Below are 17,266 nucleotides of genomic sequence, written 5' to 3'. Positions count from 1 at the left end.
GATTTGGGTTTCTCTATAATAAAAAAAGAATACCAATTTAGGATAGCTGTTACCTGCGTGCTTCTCTCTCAGAAAACCAGAAAGAACAAAGCTTAATTACTATTTGAGAATATTAACAATTCTAGGTTCAAGCAGAATTAACTCTACTTATTTGTACTAAAAAAAAAAAAGTAATTTTCACCTAAGAATATTATCTTTTTTTTTTAAGATTTTATTTATTTATTTGATAGAGAGAGACATAGCGAGAGAGGGAACACAAGCAGGGGGAGTGGGAGAGGGAGAAGCAGGCTTCCAGGAGAGCAGGGAGCCCAATGCGGGGCTCGATCCCAGGACCCTGGGATCATGACCTGAGCAGATGCTTAATGACTGAGCCACCCAGGTGCCCCCAAAAGACTACTTTTTTAACAAGAAATAATATTGTTCATTCAACAAATGCTTAATGAACTACCACCAGGAATTGGGCACTGTGCTGATAAGTTACAGGGAATACAGCTATTTAGAGGGTTAAATATGGTCCCTGCCCTTAGGCAATTTTATTAAAATCTCCAACAATAGAACAGAACTTTTGTGTCATTTATATATTTTAAGATTTTTGTTCATTTATTTGACACAGAGAGACAGTGAGAGAGGGAACGCAGCAGGGGGAGTGGGAGAGGGAGAAGGAGGCTTCCCGCTGAGCAGGGAGCCCAATATGGGGCTAGATCCCAGGACCCTGTGATCATGACCTGAGCTGAAGGCAGACGCTTAACAACTAAGCCACCCAGGCGCCCGCCATTTATAGTTTTTATTTTAAAATTAATGCACCTACATGTTACAGTATTTTAAATTAGATGTTTTCATTTTATACAGACATCAACACACACACACGGTTGGGGGGGCAGTTAAAGACAAATTTTGTAAGAAGGATACATTCAACATTCCCAGAATAATTTCTACTCTTTTGTCATAAGCATTCATCAAATAGCTGTTATAGCTGATATATTTTTACTTGACCAAACATGATTACAAAAAATTAAATCATGTTCTCCCAAAAAGCTTATTGGAAGTAAAATCAGTCATGGGTTCTATTAGCAAATAATCATCTAAATTATCTACATAGATGTCATAACATAGAAGTTAATATATTTTAGGCAATTCTTCAGTATGACAGTTTCATAGCTAAGACAGCTAATATATCTTTAGAGAAAATACTTCTACACCACTGTCAATAAACATAACAATGCTGTTATTTAAAACTCTTTAAAAGCTTTGGTTTGTAAATGTTGAAAATAGAGATAACCTACAACCCAGCAATTGCACTACTAGGTATTTACCCAAAAGATACAAATGTAGTGATCCAAAGGGGCAACTGCACCCCAATATTTATAGCAGCAATGTCCACTGTAGGCAAAGTATGGAAAGAGCCCAGATGTCCATCGACAGATGAATGGATAAAGAAGATATGTGTGTGTGTGTGTATGTATGTATGTATGTGTGTGTATACACACACACACACACACACATATATATGTGTGATGGAATATTACTCAGTCATCAAAAAATTAAAACCTTGCCCTCTGCAACAACGTGGATGGAATTAGAGGGTATTATGCTAAATGAAATAAGTCAATCAGAGAAAGACAATTATATGGTATCACTGATATGTGGAACTTAAGAAACAAAACTGAGGATCATAGGGGAAGGGAGGGAAAAATAAAACAAGAAGAAATTTGAGAGGGAGACAAACCATAAGAGACTCTTAATCATAGGAAACAAACTGAGGGTCGCTGGAGGGGAGGCAGGGTGGGGACATGGGGTAACTGGGTGATGGACACTAAGGAGGGCACATGATATAATCAGCACTGGATGTTATGTAAGTGATGAATCACTATAACTGATAAGAACAGATACTAGATCTTAGCCAAAAAGCTGAGAAGTGATAAAAAATTAGTTTATTTTAAAATGAAATTCAAAACATGAAGATAGTAAACAAATATGTTCATCAAAGACAAATATTTTTTAAAAACAAAATGGGGGAAAGTAGGGGGAGGGGGAGGGCAACTAAATATCCTACAAGAAAAAAACCCAGTAAATTGGGGGTGTGTTTTATGTCTGTTCTGGGTTATAATGCAGGTGTTGTAAATTATTCATAAAGCATTTAATGCATGGGAAAATGCCAGTGATGTAACTTTAAATGAAAGAAGCAAAACTAAATTGTGCATATAATAATGAGCTATATAAATACACACACACAAAGATGAGAAAATATACCAAAAATTTAAACTGGTCATTTCTGGGTGGTAGGACTGTGCTTTATTTTCTTCTTTTTACATCTCTAAATGTTGCATATTTCCACTATTATTATTATTGAAGGGGGGGGGAAGAGAAGGCAAAACTGCAAACTCAAAATCCTCTGGTAAAAACTTATGCCCCAATTAAACTGATAAGATTCTGCCTTACTTCTGATTCCAAAGTACTGGATTATGTTAACAACGATAAGCCTCTTTAAGTATTAATATTTGCAACCATACAAGCCAAAAGAATTATTCCAATAACTATATAGCTGTAAATTTCTACTTTAATGTTTCTAGTTATGTTTAATCTCCTCTATTTCTAGTACTATCATATCAAAATATATGAGCACTTCATCTATGCATTAGATTAGGTTATCATATGGAAAATCTCCATACCAAATTTTAATTTGTATCATAAAAATAAGCATGTGTAAATAACAATTTAGCTGTAAGAAATGACACAAATAGGGCAGCATGCAATGTTCACATAACATATTCCATGGCAACTGAAAAACAGAAAATACTGTTGAGAGAAATTGAAGACCTAAATAAATGGGCAGATACACCATATTAATGGACTGGAAAAGGCAATACTTTATACGTCAATTGTTCCCATATTGAACTAAGTATTCACAATGTAACTAAGTATTCACTAAGTAATTATAACTTATATCTGATTCTAAAATTTAGATGGAAAAGCAAATGAACTAGAACAGCCAAAAATAATCTGGTAAAAGACCTTGTGGTAAACCACCTGCCTTCAAGACTCACTATAAAGCTAAGTAATCAAAACAATTTAGTAATGGCAAAAGAACTGAGAATTACATCAATGTAACAGAATGGGCAGTCCAGAAATAGACTCATTTTTATATTGTCAAATGATTTTCAACAAGGATGTCAAAGTAGGTAAGGAGGAAAGGAAAGGTTTTGTTTTGTTTTTCTAGCTTTACTGAGATACAGTGGACAAATTAAAGTACAAAGCATTTTTTAACAAATGATGTTGGAACAGATACAAATACTGGGGGCAGGGGAGCCTTGACTTCATCACCACACCATAAACAAAAATTAATTCAAAATGGATCACAGACTGAAATGTAAAGGCAAAAATTATAAAGCTCCTAGGAGAAAACATAAGATACCTTTTGCAAATTTAGTGTAGGCAAAGATTTATTAGGACAGAAAACACTAAACCATAAAAGTAAAAACAGTTTGATGAAATCCAACATAAAAACTTCTGCTCTTTGAAAGGCACCATTAAAAAAAACAAACAGGCAAGCTACAGACTAAGAGAAAATATTCACAAATATATTTGATAAAGGACTTGTATTGAGAATATATGAAGACTTGCTACAAATAAATAATAAAAAAGGTAAACCAATGTTTAAAATGGGCAAAAGACTTTTAGTCACTTCCCAAAGGGCTAATATGAGCCTGGAAAATTGCTCAACATTACTAGCAATCAGGAAAATGCAAATTAAAACTACAATGAGATACCACTACATATGCATTACAGTGGCAAGTACTGTTGTTGAATATATAAAGTGATACAACTTTGGGTAAGTATGCCAGTTTCTTAAAAAACTAAAAATACACCTACCCTGTATCACCCAGCATGTCCTCACAGGTATTTATCCAAGAGAAATAAAAACATATATCCATGAAGAGACTTGTACACAAATGTCATAGCAGCTTTGTGAGCCAGAAATGGAAGCAGCCCAAATATCTATCAACAGGTGAATGGATAAACAAGTAACAATATGGAGCAATCTAAAAATCATTATTCTGCCTGAAAATAAGCCAGATTACAGGGAGAGGGAAAGATATTGGGGGGAGGGGGGAAAACACTGAATGATTCCATATATAAAATTCTAGTTGATACAATCAACTAATACAAAGTTATAGAAAAGGCAAAATTTACCTGTGGGTTGCAGTTGCTTCTAGGATGGGGAGAAGTAGAGAGTGGGGAAAGGTAAAGGGTAGAGTCCTGGGAAATGTTCTATAGGTCACTAGAAATATCAGGAAAAAAATGCTCACTATGGACATGGAAAAGTTATGTCTATCAAAACTAGTGAATGACTAAATTAAATGTTTAATGGTTACCTTTAATTCACCTTGAATAATTCCCAAAAGCATACTGCAAAATCCAAATTTAAGCTTCTGAAAAAAGCCAGAATTTCAATTGTGGTGAAGAATAAATTTTATTTAGGTTTCACTTTGCTGAAATTTATCTATTTTTCTTCCACAAATATCACTTTCCAAATTAGTAAGAGAATGAGAATGTCTTGCCCCAAATGCTTTATTTTTAAGATGGCTTCATATAAGAATATTATACATTATGAAATGGAACTTAATCTGAAAGACTCATTGACAATAGTAATTCAGTAAAATTGTACAGTGGTTTCCAAAATGGAGGTGATTGTACCCCAGGAGGTATGAGTGATGATCTATAGAATGTAGGAACATATTAGTAGTTGTTTTTATATTTAATCTGTATTATAATATACATATGTATTTTAAGTATAACATAAGGTAATAGAATATATAGGTTTCCTTAACACACAAAATGACACTGGTATCTTCTCTATGGTCACCTGACAATCACACATCACATAAAGTAATCAAAGTATTCTGGTAGTAAGCAATTCTAAGTATTCTGAGGAGACAATGTCATAGTATTTGCTAGGTTCTTTTTCAATAATGAAATAAAGAATCCATGTTTTTTGGAAGCTGCTACAAAAGACAGGTGTTCCAGAGAAGATACAGTTTCAACAGTAAATGTTTTCCTTATTAGAAACAATATTTTATGGGGGTGCCTGGGTGGCTCAGTCAGTTATGCGTTGGAATCTTGATTTTGACTCAGGTCATGATCTCAGGGTAGTGAGATCAAGCCCCATGTTGGGCTCCATGCTGGGTCTGGAGCCTGCTTGAGATTCTCTCTCTCCCTCTGCACCCCCACCTCCCTCTCTAAAAAAACCCAAAAAACAAAAGACAATATTTTATGGAAAAAGTACATTCTATAATCCTTCATGAAGCAGCTATTTTGACCTCAACAAAACAAAGTTGGGGGTGGGGAAGTAAGGTTTAATTTCAAAAGCAACCCTACTGAAGCAAAAGAGAAGCTGAAGAAGACTGCCAAGTGTTACAATATTTTATTGATGTAGTTGAGGAGTGACCAGAGCATTTTGTACCAAACAGGTTTATTGGTTGTTTCATGGCAATTTAAAAAGAGGTGTCAAAGAGTTAAGCATTTATCTTTTACAAAAAGAAGAGTCTAAATTTGCTGACTTTCTGTGTGAGTATTAGTAGTATGCTACCTAGCCATTGTTTTTAAAAACAAAAACCGGGGCGCCTGGGTGGCTCAGTCGTTAAGCGTCTGCCTTTGGCTCAGGTCATGATCCCAGGGTCCTGGGATGGAGCCCCGCACCGGGCTCCCTGCTCAGCGGGAGGCCTACTTCTTCCTCTCCCACTCCCCCTGCTTGTGTTCCCTCTCTCACTGTATCTCTCTCTGTCAAATAAATAAAATCTTTAAAAAACAAAAAACAAACAAAAACAAAAAATTGGTTAATCTGTACCTGAACTATAAATGAGGCATTTTAAAACTTAGTAAGAAAATAACTATATTCCAAAAGAAAACAATATGTGTCATCTTGAAATTACTACACCTGATACTCTAAAAACAGAGAAACCATTTTCTAACTCTTTAAATGCTTTCCAAACACAGCTGTCTATGGATTTTAAACACATTTATTAAAAATCTATAAATCAGGGGTGCCTGGGTGGCTCAGTCGGTTAAGTGGCTGCCTTGGGCTCAGGCCATGATCCCAGAGTCCTGGGATTGAGCCCCGCATCACATCGGGTTCCCTGCTCAGCAGGGAGCCTGCTTCTCCCTCTCCCCCTGCTTGTGCTCTCTCTCTCTCAAATAAATAAAATCTGAAAAAATACATATATATATGAAATACATAAATATATATAAATATATATATTATATATATAAATGCAAATCCTCACATTGGTTTGCACAGTAAAAGCAAACCTTACTAGCCAAATCTGCAAAACTGATGGATGGAAATTAAACAATGAGTGTTTCCATTAACAAAGCATAGCCAAATATGTACTTACTCTTTTCGGGTGTATGTCCCTATGTGAGCTGTCTTTTAGTTACAAACATTAAAAACAAGTACCAAAATTTAAGATCCAGACTTTGGAATTTCTGTATTTCCAATTAGTAAACCCAAGATTTTTCAAACATAATGCAGCATATTCATTGCTCCTGCTTTAAAAAATGTTTATTTTAAAAATTTAGAATAAACAAAAAGGTTTTTGAGCCATTACTAACATGTATAAAGTACTTTATTCACAGATAAGGGGATCATTGATACCCTTTACTAGTCTGTAAAGTCATTTGTTAAAATATAAAATTAGCCAAATAAGAAAGAATTATTCTTTATAAATAAAATTAACATTAATAGATTTTAGTGAATGCTTTCAGGAGATGTAATACCAACTGTAAATAATTCTTCAAATAATAGTTTTCATTAAAACCTTTTTACTGAATTTCTATTCTATTTAAGGGACTGAGAGGTATTTCAGATGAAGAAACGTCCAATACTCCACAATTCAGGCGGGATTTAAGACAGTACGCAATTATCTACAACACAAGGCAAATCAAGTAAGGTCTAGAGAAATGAAGAAGAAAGCAATTAATTCTGCTTGGTGTCTAACAGCTTCACAAAGGAGGTGTATAATGCTGGGTCTCAAAGGGTAAGTGGGATTTTGACTGGAAAAATTAGGGAGAACAAAGCATGACTGAGAACCATGGATAGAGGCATGTCCAAGTTGGGATACCTAAATAATATACTGTATTTTCAAGTTGCATTATTAGTTTTGCTGTCCTGACTTAGCTAACCCTTTTCTTCACATACCAAACTTAGCAAGATCCTTTTAAAGGTGTTTTCCAAAAAAGCATCTAATTCTTAAGTACGGTCACAAAACTGATTTATTGCAATTTTATAATATTTGGGCCTACTTAATATATTTACAGTTCTAACTTTATCCAGATTCACCATTCTTCACCAGGGGGCTTAAATTCTAAGTGTCACATAATAACAAGACATCAGTTATGAACCTCCCAACCTCGCTTTTCTTCTCATGTAAAAGGATGGCTTACTTGTCCCTTCTTTTCCAAACCTAATCTCTTCACTTGTTTTGAAATCCCAATACCTTGTTCTTCTTGGATTCTGCTCCCTTGATTACATTCTCTACTGATTCCTTCTATCCCACACTTAAACTGGCATCCTCTCTGTTTTGGAGGGGAGAATACCTAGCTGTTTGACTTCTCCATTACATCTAGCTCTGTCTAAAGCAGAGAAACAATATGCTTTAATATATATTAATATTTATTAATATTTTATTAATAGCAAAATATATACTGTTTTAAAAGCCAATTTGTAAATCAAGAGTGATATATTTTTAGACATCTGCCCTAACATGTGGTAAACTGTATCTTAAAGTAACAGCAATAAGAGCATGGGATGAAGTTTTAAATTATGTAATCTGGGGGTTTTCTAATATTTCCCGATGAAATCTTTACACAGCATCTCAAATACGTAAAATTGACAAAAGTGCTGCTAATACTTTTCTATGTTCAAATATATTAGTGTATTACCAGCTCAAAGAGACAAATTAAGAAGTATGTCAGTTACAGTCTTATAACAATCTAAGCAACCCATTTATTACTATGAAGCTTTGTTTTGATTTCACCTAGATAAGTGGTTCCAAGTAGGTAGTAGCTTTTGTAGTCTCAGGATATGCTTCAATTAAATTTATTCAAAGATTTTTAAAAATATTTTTAAAAATAATTTTTAAAATAAGAATTTTTTTTCTTTCAAAATTGGTCTTGAACGTGTTATGGATTTCAATGTGTGTGTGTGTTTTAACCATGCAACAATATCTTTATTAGTATTTTGAACAGCTGTTGAAAAATTCAGTGATTCAGGTATTACTGAAACTGGTAATTTCTAAGCTTAAATTGGGGCAAATGGCTAGAGTGCAAAGTAATGCCATCATTGGGCACTATGAATTCAAGACTAAAGAATTATCAGCCACCCCTCAGATGGAGAACCAGGTGCAGAGTTGACCCTTTCTGGATGTTGTAATCAGAAAAGTGAGGCCATCTTCCAGCTGCTTGCCTGCAAAGATGAGCCTCTGCTGGTCAGAGGGTACTGCCTTCTTTATCTTGGATCTTAGCCTTCACATTCTTGATGGTGTCACTGGGTTCCACCTCTAGAGTGATAGTCTTGCCGGTCAGTCCTCACAAAGATCTGCATACCACCCCTCAGATGCAGGACCAGGTGCAGGGTTGACTCTTTCTGGATACTGAAATCAGAAAGAGTGCGGCAGCCATCTTCCAGCTGTTTGCCTCCAAAAATGAGCCTTTGCTGTTGTGTGTGGCAGAGGGTAATGCCCTCCCTATCCTGGATCTTGGTCTTCACATTTTCGATGGTGTCACTAGGCTCCATCTCCAGGGCGATGGTCTTGCCAGTCAAGATCTTCATGAAGATTTGCGTTTTAACCTGCTAGCGAATGCAAGGACCCTGAATCCCATCATGTGGAGTCACTTCCACACCAACACAGATACCCGTCAATGCCAAATGCTTCTGAACTAAAAATTTTTATATATGTACACGAGGGTGCCAAGACCATTCACTGGAGAAAGAACAGTCCTTTCAGCAAATGATGCTGATTAACTGAATATGCACATGTGAAAGGATGAAGCTGGACCCTTACCTAACACCATACATAATATTAACTCAAAATGGGTTAAAGACCTAAATATAAGAGATTAAACTATAAAACTCTAGAAAAAAACATAGGGGAAAAGCTTCATGACACTGGATTTGGCAATGATTTCTTGGACATGGCATCAAATGCATAAGCAGCAAAAGAAAAAATATAGTGGACTTCATTAAAATGAAAAATTTCTGTACATCAAAAGATACCATCAACAGAATAAAAGGGCAACCCATGGAAATGGGAGACAATATTTATATATCATGGATCTGATATGAACTTAATATCCAGAACATATAAGGAATTCCTACAACTCAACAACAACAAAAACAAACCACCTAATTTTAAAAATGGGAAAGGACTTGGATAGACACTCTACCAAAACAACAACAACAAAATCAAATGGTCAATAGGCACTTGAAAAAAATGCTCAATATCACTAATCATTAGAAAACTGCAAATCAAAACCACAATGGGATGCCACTTTACACTCATTAGGATGGCTATTATAAAACAAAACAGAATAAAATCCAGAAAATAAAGGTGTTTCTGAAGATGTGGAGAAACTGGAACCCTTGTGCATTGCTACTGGAGTGTTAAACGCTGCACCTGCTGTGGAAAACAGTACGGCAGTTCCTCAGAAATCAAACAGAATTACCGTATGATCCAGCAATTCCACTTTGGGGTATATACCCAAAAGAACTGAACGCAGGGACTCAAACAGGTATGTGTAGGACAATGTTCAGAGCAGCAATTATTTGTAATAGCCAAAAGGTGGAAACAGCAAACATCTACAGATAAACAAATTGTCGTTTATACACACAATAAAATATTATTCAGCCTTAAAAAAGGAATGAAATTCTGATTCATGCTACAACGTGGATGAACTTTGAAGACACTATGCTAAGTGAAATAAGCCAAATACCAAAGAATAAATATTGCACGATTCCACTTATATGAAGTCTAGAATAGTCAAATTCATAAAAACAGGAAGTAGAAAAGTGATTACCAGGGGAGGGGGGAGGCGGTGCAGAATTATTTAATGAGTAATTTCAGTTTGGAATGATGAAAAAGTTCTGAAGATAGTGATGATGGTTGTACAACTTTGTGAATGTACTTAATACCACTGAAATGTGCTTAATACCACTTAAAATGTACTTAATACCACTGAAATGTACTTAATACCACTTAAAAATGATTAAAATGGTAAATTTCATGTTGTATATTTTACAATAAAAGAAGTGTGCATGCTATTTATTTTATTATGGTGGCAGTATAAAAATGTGCGTAAGAATACAAGCTTAAGAATTATGCTGCCTGGCTTCAAACCCAACTATGTCACTTTACAGCTCTGTAGTCTGTGCCTGTCTGCTCAGACAGTAACACAACCTACTTCATAGAATTATGGCAAGAATTAAATAAATTTTACATGTAAAGCATTTAAAACAAGGCATGTCATTTAGTAGTCACAATACCTTTTCAATGAGATTTAAGTGAAACTTCTACAGAACCTTGAAGCTCCTCCTCAAAATTCCAGAGTTCAGTAAAACACACTCTGAAAACCAGCGATCTAATCCAAATTTCTCATTTTACAGGTAAAGGAATTGGGAATCCAAGATAAGAGATTTGCCTGAGGTCACATATCTTGTTTTGCTAATATCAATTTTCCTAAGAGTTTGGGATTAACAATACTAATGCTGACACTGAACTACTTCAGAACCGAGGCAAAGCCATGAGATTCTATAGAATCTATGAATAGTGTGAAATCATCCACCATGCTCATCTTTATTTTTTTGTTATTATTATTATTTTTTTTTTTTAGAGAGGGGAGAGGGAGAGAGAGAATCTTAAGCAGGCTCCATGCCCAGCGTGGAGCCCGATCTCATGACCCTAAGATCATGACCTGAACAGAAATCAAGAGTCCAACACTTAACTGTGCCACCCAGGTGCACCCCACCATGCTAATCTAGAAAATACAGTAATTATGAAAACCAAAGGATAGCACAACCAAAAGTCATTCTAATCATCCTCAAAGACGTGGTTAAAAACACCTCTTCGGAGAATGATGTGTTAAAATATTAGTGAAAACAAATTATATCAGAGTTTTAAATTAAACCAGAGTTGGAGGCACACTACACCACTTCTTTTGGCCAGTTACTTACTATATAATCTTAATGAGACCTCTGAATCTGAAAAATCAGCTGCTTTTTCCGACCAAATAGAGCTAATATTCATCATGAGGAGACATCTACAAATAATTATTTATTAAATTCAAACAGGAGAGCGGCAGTCCAAATAACACAAAATGTCTAACCCCAAAAAATCATGTATTAAAGCTTTGTAGACATTTTGGTACGTATTTGAATAGGGCTAGATCTGGTTTCTGGGAAATTCACAACACAAAAAGCAAAATAACAGTGACAATCTTTGAAGGTCAGGCTCAACAAGAGCTAAAAAGCTTTTGAGTATCTCTGTTTTGCCCTTCCTCCATTGGTCTTACTCCTCAACTGGGCTCTCAAAGGATAGTACCACCTCTGCTTGGAATGTCCTCCCGACCTACATCAGTTGAAATCCTACCCCTTCTTCTTCTTCTTCTTCTTCTTTTTTTAATCCTACCCATTCTTAAAGGTTCCACTTAAATCCCTCAGCTTCCGTGCTCCCAATCTAGAATTAATCTCTCCTCTTTGCTCGCCTGTTTTGGAACTTTACTCCAGCATTTTAAACATGTAATGTGTTGCATTACAATTACCTACCTTAACTTCTTCCCTCACCTTACCCCCAGGAAAATCCCAAGAGCAGTAGGCTAGGGAAGAAAGGAAACATTTGCTAACACCTCAGAACCTTGAAAGGTGCTAGGCATTTTGCATACATTATCTCATTTAATCTGTTTTGACAACCAACCGGAGAGGTAAACAGGTGGTGTTATTACCATTTTCCTGATAGAAAAGTACTGCTGAGAGTTAATAGCTTAGCTGTCACACTGCTAGCCAATTCCAGGGTTTCTGGAGCCTCTGGTTTGCCTGGCTTCAAAAAAGAGCTCTTTCCACCACTCCGTGCTGCAGGTCGTGTCCACTTCGTGTCCCCCACTCTAACAGACAGTAGGTATTCCATAAAGATTCGCCTAATTTAAGATTCCTGTGAGATCACTACCACCCTTTTAATAACCCGTTCACGCCCTATCCCTAGCCCGTTACCTTCACGGTTCCCATACAGCAGATTTTACAGACACACAGGCAGCTCTCCACATCTCCGAGAGAAATGCTGCAGACACATCAACCCTTATTGGGAGGTGAAGTGAAGAATCTTTCCATCCTCCCAGATTTCCCCAACCGCTCTTCCCACAGAATATGAGACACCCCCCTCCCACGAGACATTTGATGCGACGCTTATACCCTTCCAACAAGCTCTTAATTCATACTAAGCAACGTCTTCGTGCTTACAAGCAGTTAAGGCTAATGCGGTTCCCAGCTCACACTGTGGGGACACCCTAAGACACTGTCGGAATAAGAAAACCGCATCTTTCAGACTGTCTTAAAATGAAGGCATCCTAACACTATTACACGGCCTCCCTCGTCTCCTCATCCCGCCCCATGAATTGCAGTTTGGATTTCCGGCGGGAATGCACACAGACACCGCAAGATGCGAGGGGGCTCAAAAGCAAGGGAGCAATTACTTAGCCTGCTTAATTCGAAAGAAGACGCAGAAGGCGCTCCGCATTTCTAGATCTCTGCACTGAATTTATTTATGAAAGGTGGGGGGCACCGAAGCCCGAGGAATCCCAGACACCGAATCACTGCTTTCCGCGGCTAATCGGGGACGGTCCTTTCCTCCTCGCGGTCCCGGGCCACCAGCACCCGGTGCCGGCTCCAAGCCCAACCGCACCCTCCCGAGGCGGTCCTGTATCTCATTGTCTCCCTCCGTCGCTGCCCCCAGGGACGCAGGGGGGCAGCCCTGGCCCCACCGACCCCCACCGACCCCCACCGACCCGCCACCGCCTCGCTGGGCGTGGTCCGACGAGCCCGGCCCCGGCCCGGCAGCGACCCCGCCCCAGGCTCGGCCACCCGCCCGCACCGCGCCCGGATGGCGGGGCCGGGCGCCGGGAAAATGGAGGCGGGAGCCGCGGCAGCGCCCCACAGTCCGCGCCCGGCCGGCCTCTCCGCCCGCCTCGAGGGCGAGGCTGAGCACTCACCGCGGCAGCTGCTCGATCCTCCAGCGGCCCAGGGCTGAGCAGCCTCCGCTCCCGCTGCTCCCGCCGCCGCCGCCTCCTCAGGCGCGGCGCTCCTTCCCCGGAGACGCCGTGAGCGCCCGCAGCTCCCGCGCCGCGCGCACCGTGACTGACTGACTGACCGACCGACCGGGCGGCGGCGGCGGCGGCGGGGGCGGGGCGGGAGCGCGCAGCAGGCGGGGCGGCCGCAGCGCCCAGCGGTGGCCGCTCCGAGTGCGGCCGCGTCCGGGCGAGACGCAGGAGGCGGAGCTGAGGGCCCGGCGGCGGACTTGCGGACCGACTCGCGCCCGGCCGCTCGCTGCCCCCGCCCGCCGCCAACCACTCACTTCCGGCGCAGGCGGCCGCGCCCGCCCCTCCCGGGCGTCCGCCCCCCGCCCGCGCCCCCGGCCCGCGCCCCCGTGCCCGGCCTGCTCTCACCCTGCCTTCAGGCGCCGGACCGCACCCAGACGGGGCTGGCCGCGGTGCTCCGCCTTTCCTCCGCGCGCGCCTGTAAACCGCCTCCAGGAACCAGTGAATCAGAGAATGAATGAGCGAGGAAGGAAAATCCCGGTGCCGTCCCACCCCCTGCTCGCCTTTCGTTGGACGCAGGCCCAGTGGCCTCTGTCCCAGGGCCGCGGGACTCACAGAAGCATCGAGCAGATCTGTCAAGGACCTGTATGCATGCACCTATATGTCATTCATGTATTCAAAGACCCCAGCAACACATCAGATGTCTTAGGCGCTTAAAGGACCATTGTCGTTGCAGTCTATGAGGCCTTTTTTTTTTTTTTTTTAGGAAAACCCATTTTGGCCGACAACTCTCCGTATTTTCATGTACTATATGAGAAGCTTTTAAAAATTGGACATTTCCATTATCTTTAATTACTTTTCACCTTAGAAATTTGCTTATTTTGCGTTCTTAATTTCTGTCACCCCCTTACTGAAATTGTTTAGGAATAAGGTTTTGGCATTTTTCTTGATCATCAAGCTCTAAATTCCTCAGATACAGTTTATTTTGATGTAGGCTTGACTTAGTCAGACTTCTAAGTTTTAATCTTAAGTTTTTATATCTTTATTTTGACCTCCTAAAGTTGATCAAAGGAAAAAAATAGAATTAAATAATTTTTGCCTGGCTCCATGCAAAGCAAGTTTATTGACAGCATTAAAACAACTGACCAGTCGGAAGTGTTACCTGGAATTAGTTGCAGTGAACATTCCTTTATCATGTCTTCCCGTTTGCTTAAGAGTATCTGCAACCTGAATTTTCACAGGTAAAGAATTGACTGTACATTTCTGATGCCTGGGCTCCCTAAGAACCAGAGTGTTCATGTCCTGGTTTGGTTAGTTACATCCCTTTTTTCAGATATTCTTGAGGACTTTAAAATGGTTCCAGTCTTTTTGCACAATCTGTTCCAAACTGGTACACAATCCGTTTCAAACTGGTATTCAGAACCATAGGATACAGTTACTAGCTGCATTTCACTCTTGAGATATGTGTACTTTGGAAACATTAACTGGGCTTTTGCATTTAAGTTTTGTAGGTGCTTTGATATTCTTGTGTAGAATACTGTAATCTCATAAATGAAGATGGTGCTGCTGACCAGTTCCTTGCCTTGTGTTCCTTTCTTGTGGAATTCATCATTTGTTACCTCTAATTATAATTATTTCAGTAAGTTATGACCTTCCCTAATGAATGTAATACAACAGTTTACTTATTCTTATATCTTCCATAATACTAGCATGGTACCTTGCACAATAAATATTTTTAAATTAACAAATGCAAACATTCTGATAAGTGATAATTCATACATATCTGTATGATATGTATACATACATATCCCATTTCCCTCATGACCAGGTTTATTGAGATTATACACACCTGAGTGCCAGACCTGATAAATCTCTATTGTCATCAAATACTATTACCAGGCTGAGTGATACTATACAAGGAAGATACTCCTCTCTTTGAACTTCCTTTAAAAAATAGATTATTGAGCGCTTTTTAGATAGCGTTTAGTCAACTATCTTTCCTCCCAGGACTTAGGTTGGTCAAGGCTAGTAAGAAAGAAAAACAAAACAAAACAAAAGTCACTTTCAGCCATTGAGGAAAGTAAGCAAGTTCTCATCATTTCCTTTAAACCATGAAACCATTCATTCATTCAACAAGGATTTATTGAGTTCTAACTAAGGCCTAGGAATACAAAGGCAAGAAAGACATGGCAAGGTGGTTCCTGCCCTCAAAATGTACAATGTCTAGTGGGTAAAGGATGCAAGGAAGTCACGACTGCAGGGTTCATTCCCAGCTCAGGAAAGCCCTCCAATGGAGGGGATTCTTTTTTTTTTTTTTTTAAGATTTTACAATTTTATTTATTTATTTGAGAGAGAGAGAGAGAGAGCAGGGGGAGGAGAGCAGAGGGATTGGGAGAAAGAGAATTCCAAGCAGACTACCTGCTGAGCGCGGAGCCTGATGTGGGGCTCCATTTCCCGAGATTGAGATCATGATCTGAGCTGAAATCAAGAGTCCATCGCTTAACCAACTGAGCCACCCAGGTGCCACAGGAGGGGATTCTTGAACTGAATATTCAGTGACAAGGAGGACCTAACCTGATGAGGAAGGAGGGAACTGGCGTTTCAGACAAAGACAACAATACCTATGCAGGGATGGAGATACCGAACAGCACAATGCTTTAGAGGCTCTGCAGGCAGTTCCATTTTGTCAGGACAGGCACAGAAGAGGGTCAAAGAGGTGGAAGGAAAAGGTAGAAGGGCTTCTTTAAAAAGGGGGTGGTGGGTGGGGCTCGTGCTAAACCAAGGAGTTTGAACTTGATACTCTAGGAATTATTAATAAATAATAAAATCTTTGGAGATTTTAAGCCCCAGAACAACTGAATTTGCATTTTGGAAACCAGGGAGACCAGACTGGGGCAGGAGTAAATCAGGAGGTAGTGGCAACAACTGGATGAGATATGCTGCAGGTGAAGTGGGCAGGAGGGATTAGATGGGAGAAATATTAAGGAGGTGGACTCCATAGGATTTTATGTATAATTGGACATGAGGGAGTGAATGAGAAGGAGAGAGTCTGGATGACCCTCAGGATTTTGGTTTGGAAGACAGACTGGAATGTCGTGGTCATCTCTGTGAAGTAGAGATCCCAGAAGGAGGAGCAGATTTCAGAGGACAGGCTGAATACCTGTAGGAGAAAGAGTAGTACCATAAATCAGGGCATAGCAAAGGATCTTAGTCCGTCATTTCCTGAAAGTGTGTTATTTGGAACTCTAGTAGATATGATCCCCAAACATAAAATTTTCCTTTAATCGAATAACTGAAAAATGCTAGGCTAACCAAAATTTGATGGGTTTCTAAACTAGAGTGGTTTTCAGTGGTTTTAATATGTTCACTGTGAATTTCTAAGAGACACATGTTATATGCAGCATTTCGCAAATGTACTCAATCTTGAACTGCTTTTTTTCAGTGGAACATCTCATAAAACATGCGTTCCACAGAACACACTTTGGGAAATGCTGACCTAAGCCAGATTTTTGGTTTGTAGTAAAGAAAACTATGGCCCCAAAAGAAGTGACTTGCCTAAAGTTAAATAACTATTATTAGAAGACATTGGACTAGAATTCACATCTTCTGACCCCACTCACATACTCTTTCTACTACATAATGCTTTATGAGCGACAAACTCATTCTAATACCTTTAGCAAATCACAGAGAGGAAAATGTTATAAAAGGATTATGGGATATATCCTTTTAATTGAGGTTTCAAATCTAGTTTCTAAAACTATGCTAATTTTTAATGATTACCACTTTAAATAAGGTGAAAAGAATTGTACCTTGAAAAAGTGGGACCAATTATTACCTTACTATGGTCTTTCTGATAATTTAGCAGGAGAAATCACCTAACTAAATAGGACATTCATCTAGTCACCCTAGCCCTGAGATATCTTTAAATAAAACAAACTTTTAGGAATGAATAGAAACAAAAACTCTCCCC

At 39.2% G+C, this 17,266-nt stretch overlaps 1 protein-coding gene across 1 annotated transcript in view; it reads right to left on the bottom strand.

The window, feature by feature from the left end:
- RAPH1 (Ras association (RalGDS/AF-6) and pleckstrin homology domains 1) overlaps window positions 1-13,405 on the bottom strand; it is an 89,230-nt gene extending 75,825 nt beyond the window's left edge. The window contains 1 exon segment of the mRNA XM_035007320.1: window positions 13,252-13,405. The gene's annotated coding sequence lies outside the window, so the exon portion shown is untranslated.
- Window positions 13,406-17,266: the final 3,861 nt, after the last annotated feature.

The sequence above is a fragment of the Mirounga leonina genome, unplaced genomic scaffold (genome assembly GCF_011800145.1).
Source record: "Mirounga leonina isolate KUSES-001 unplaced genomic scaffold, KU_Mleo_1.0 Mir_151, whole genome shotgun sequence".
NCBI classification, from domain to species: Eukaryota; Metazoa; Chordata; class Mammalia; order Carnivora; family Phocidae; genus Mirounga; species Mirounga leonina.
This window is presented reverse-complemented; position numbering and strand designations above follow the sequence as displayed.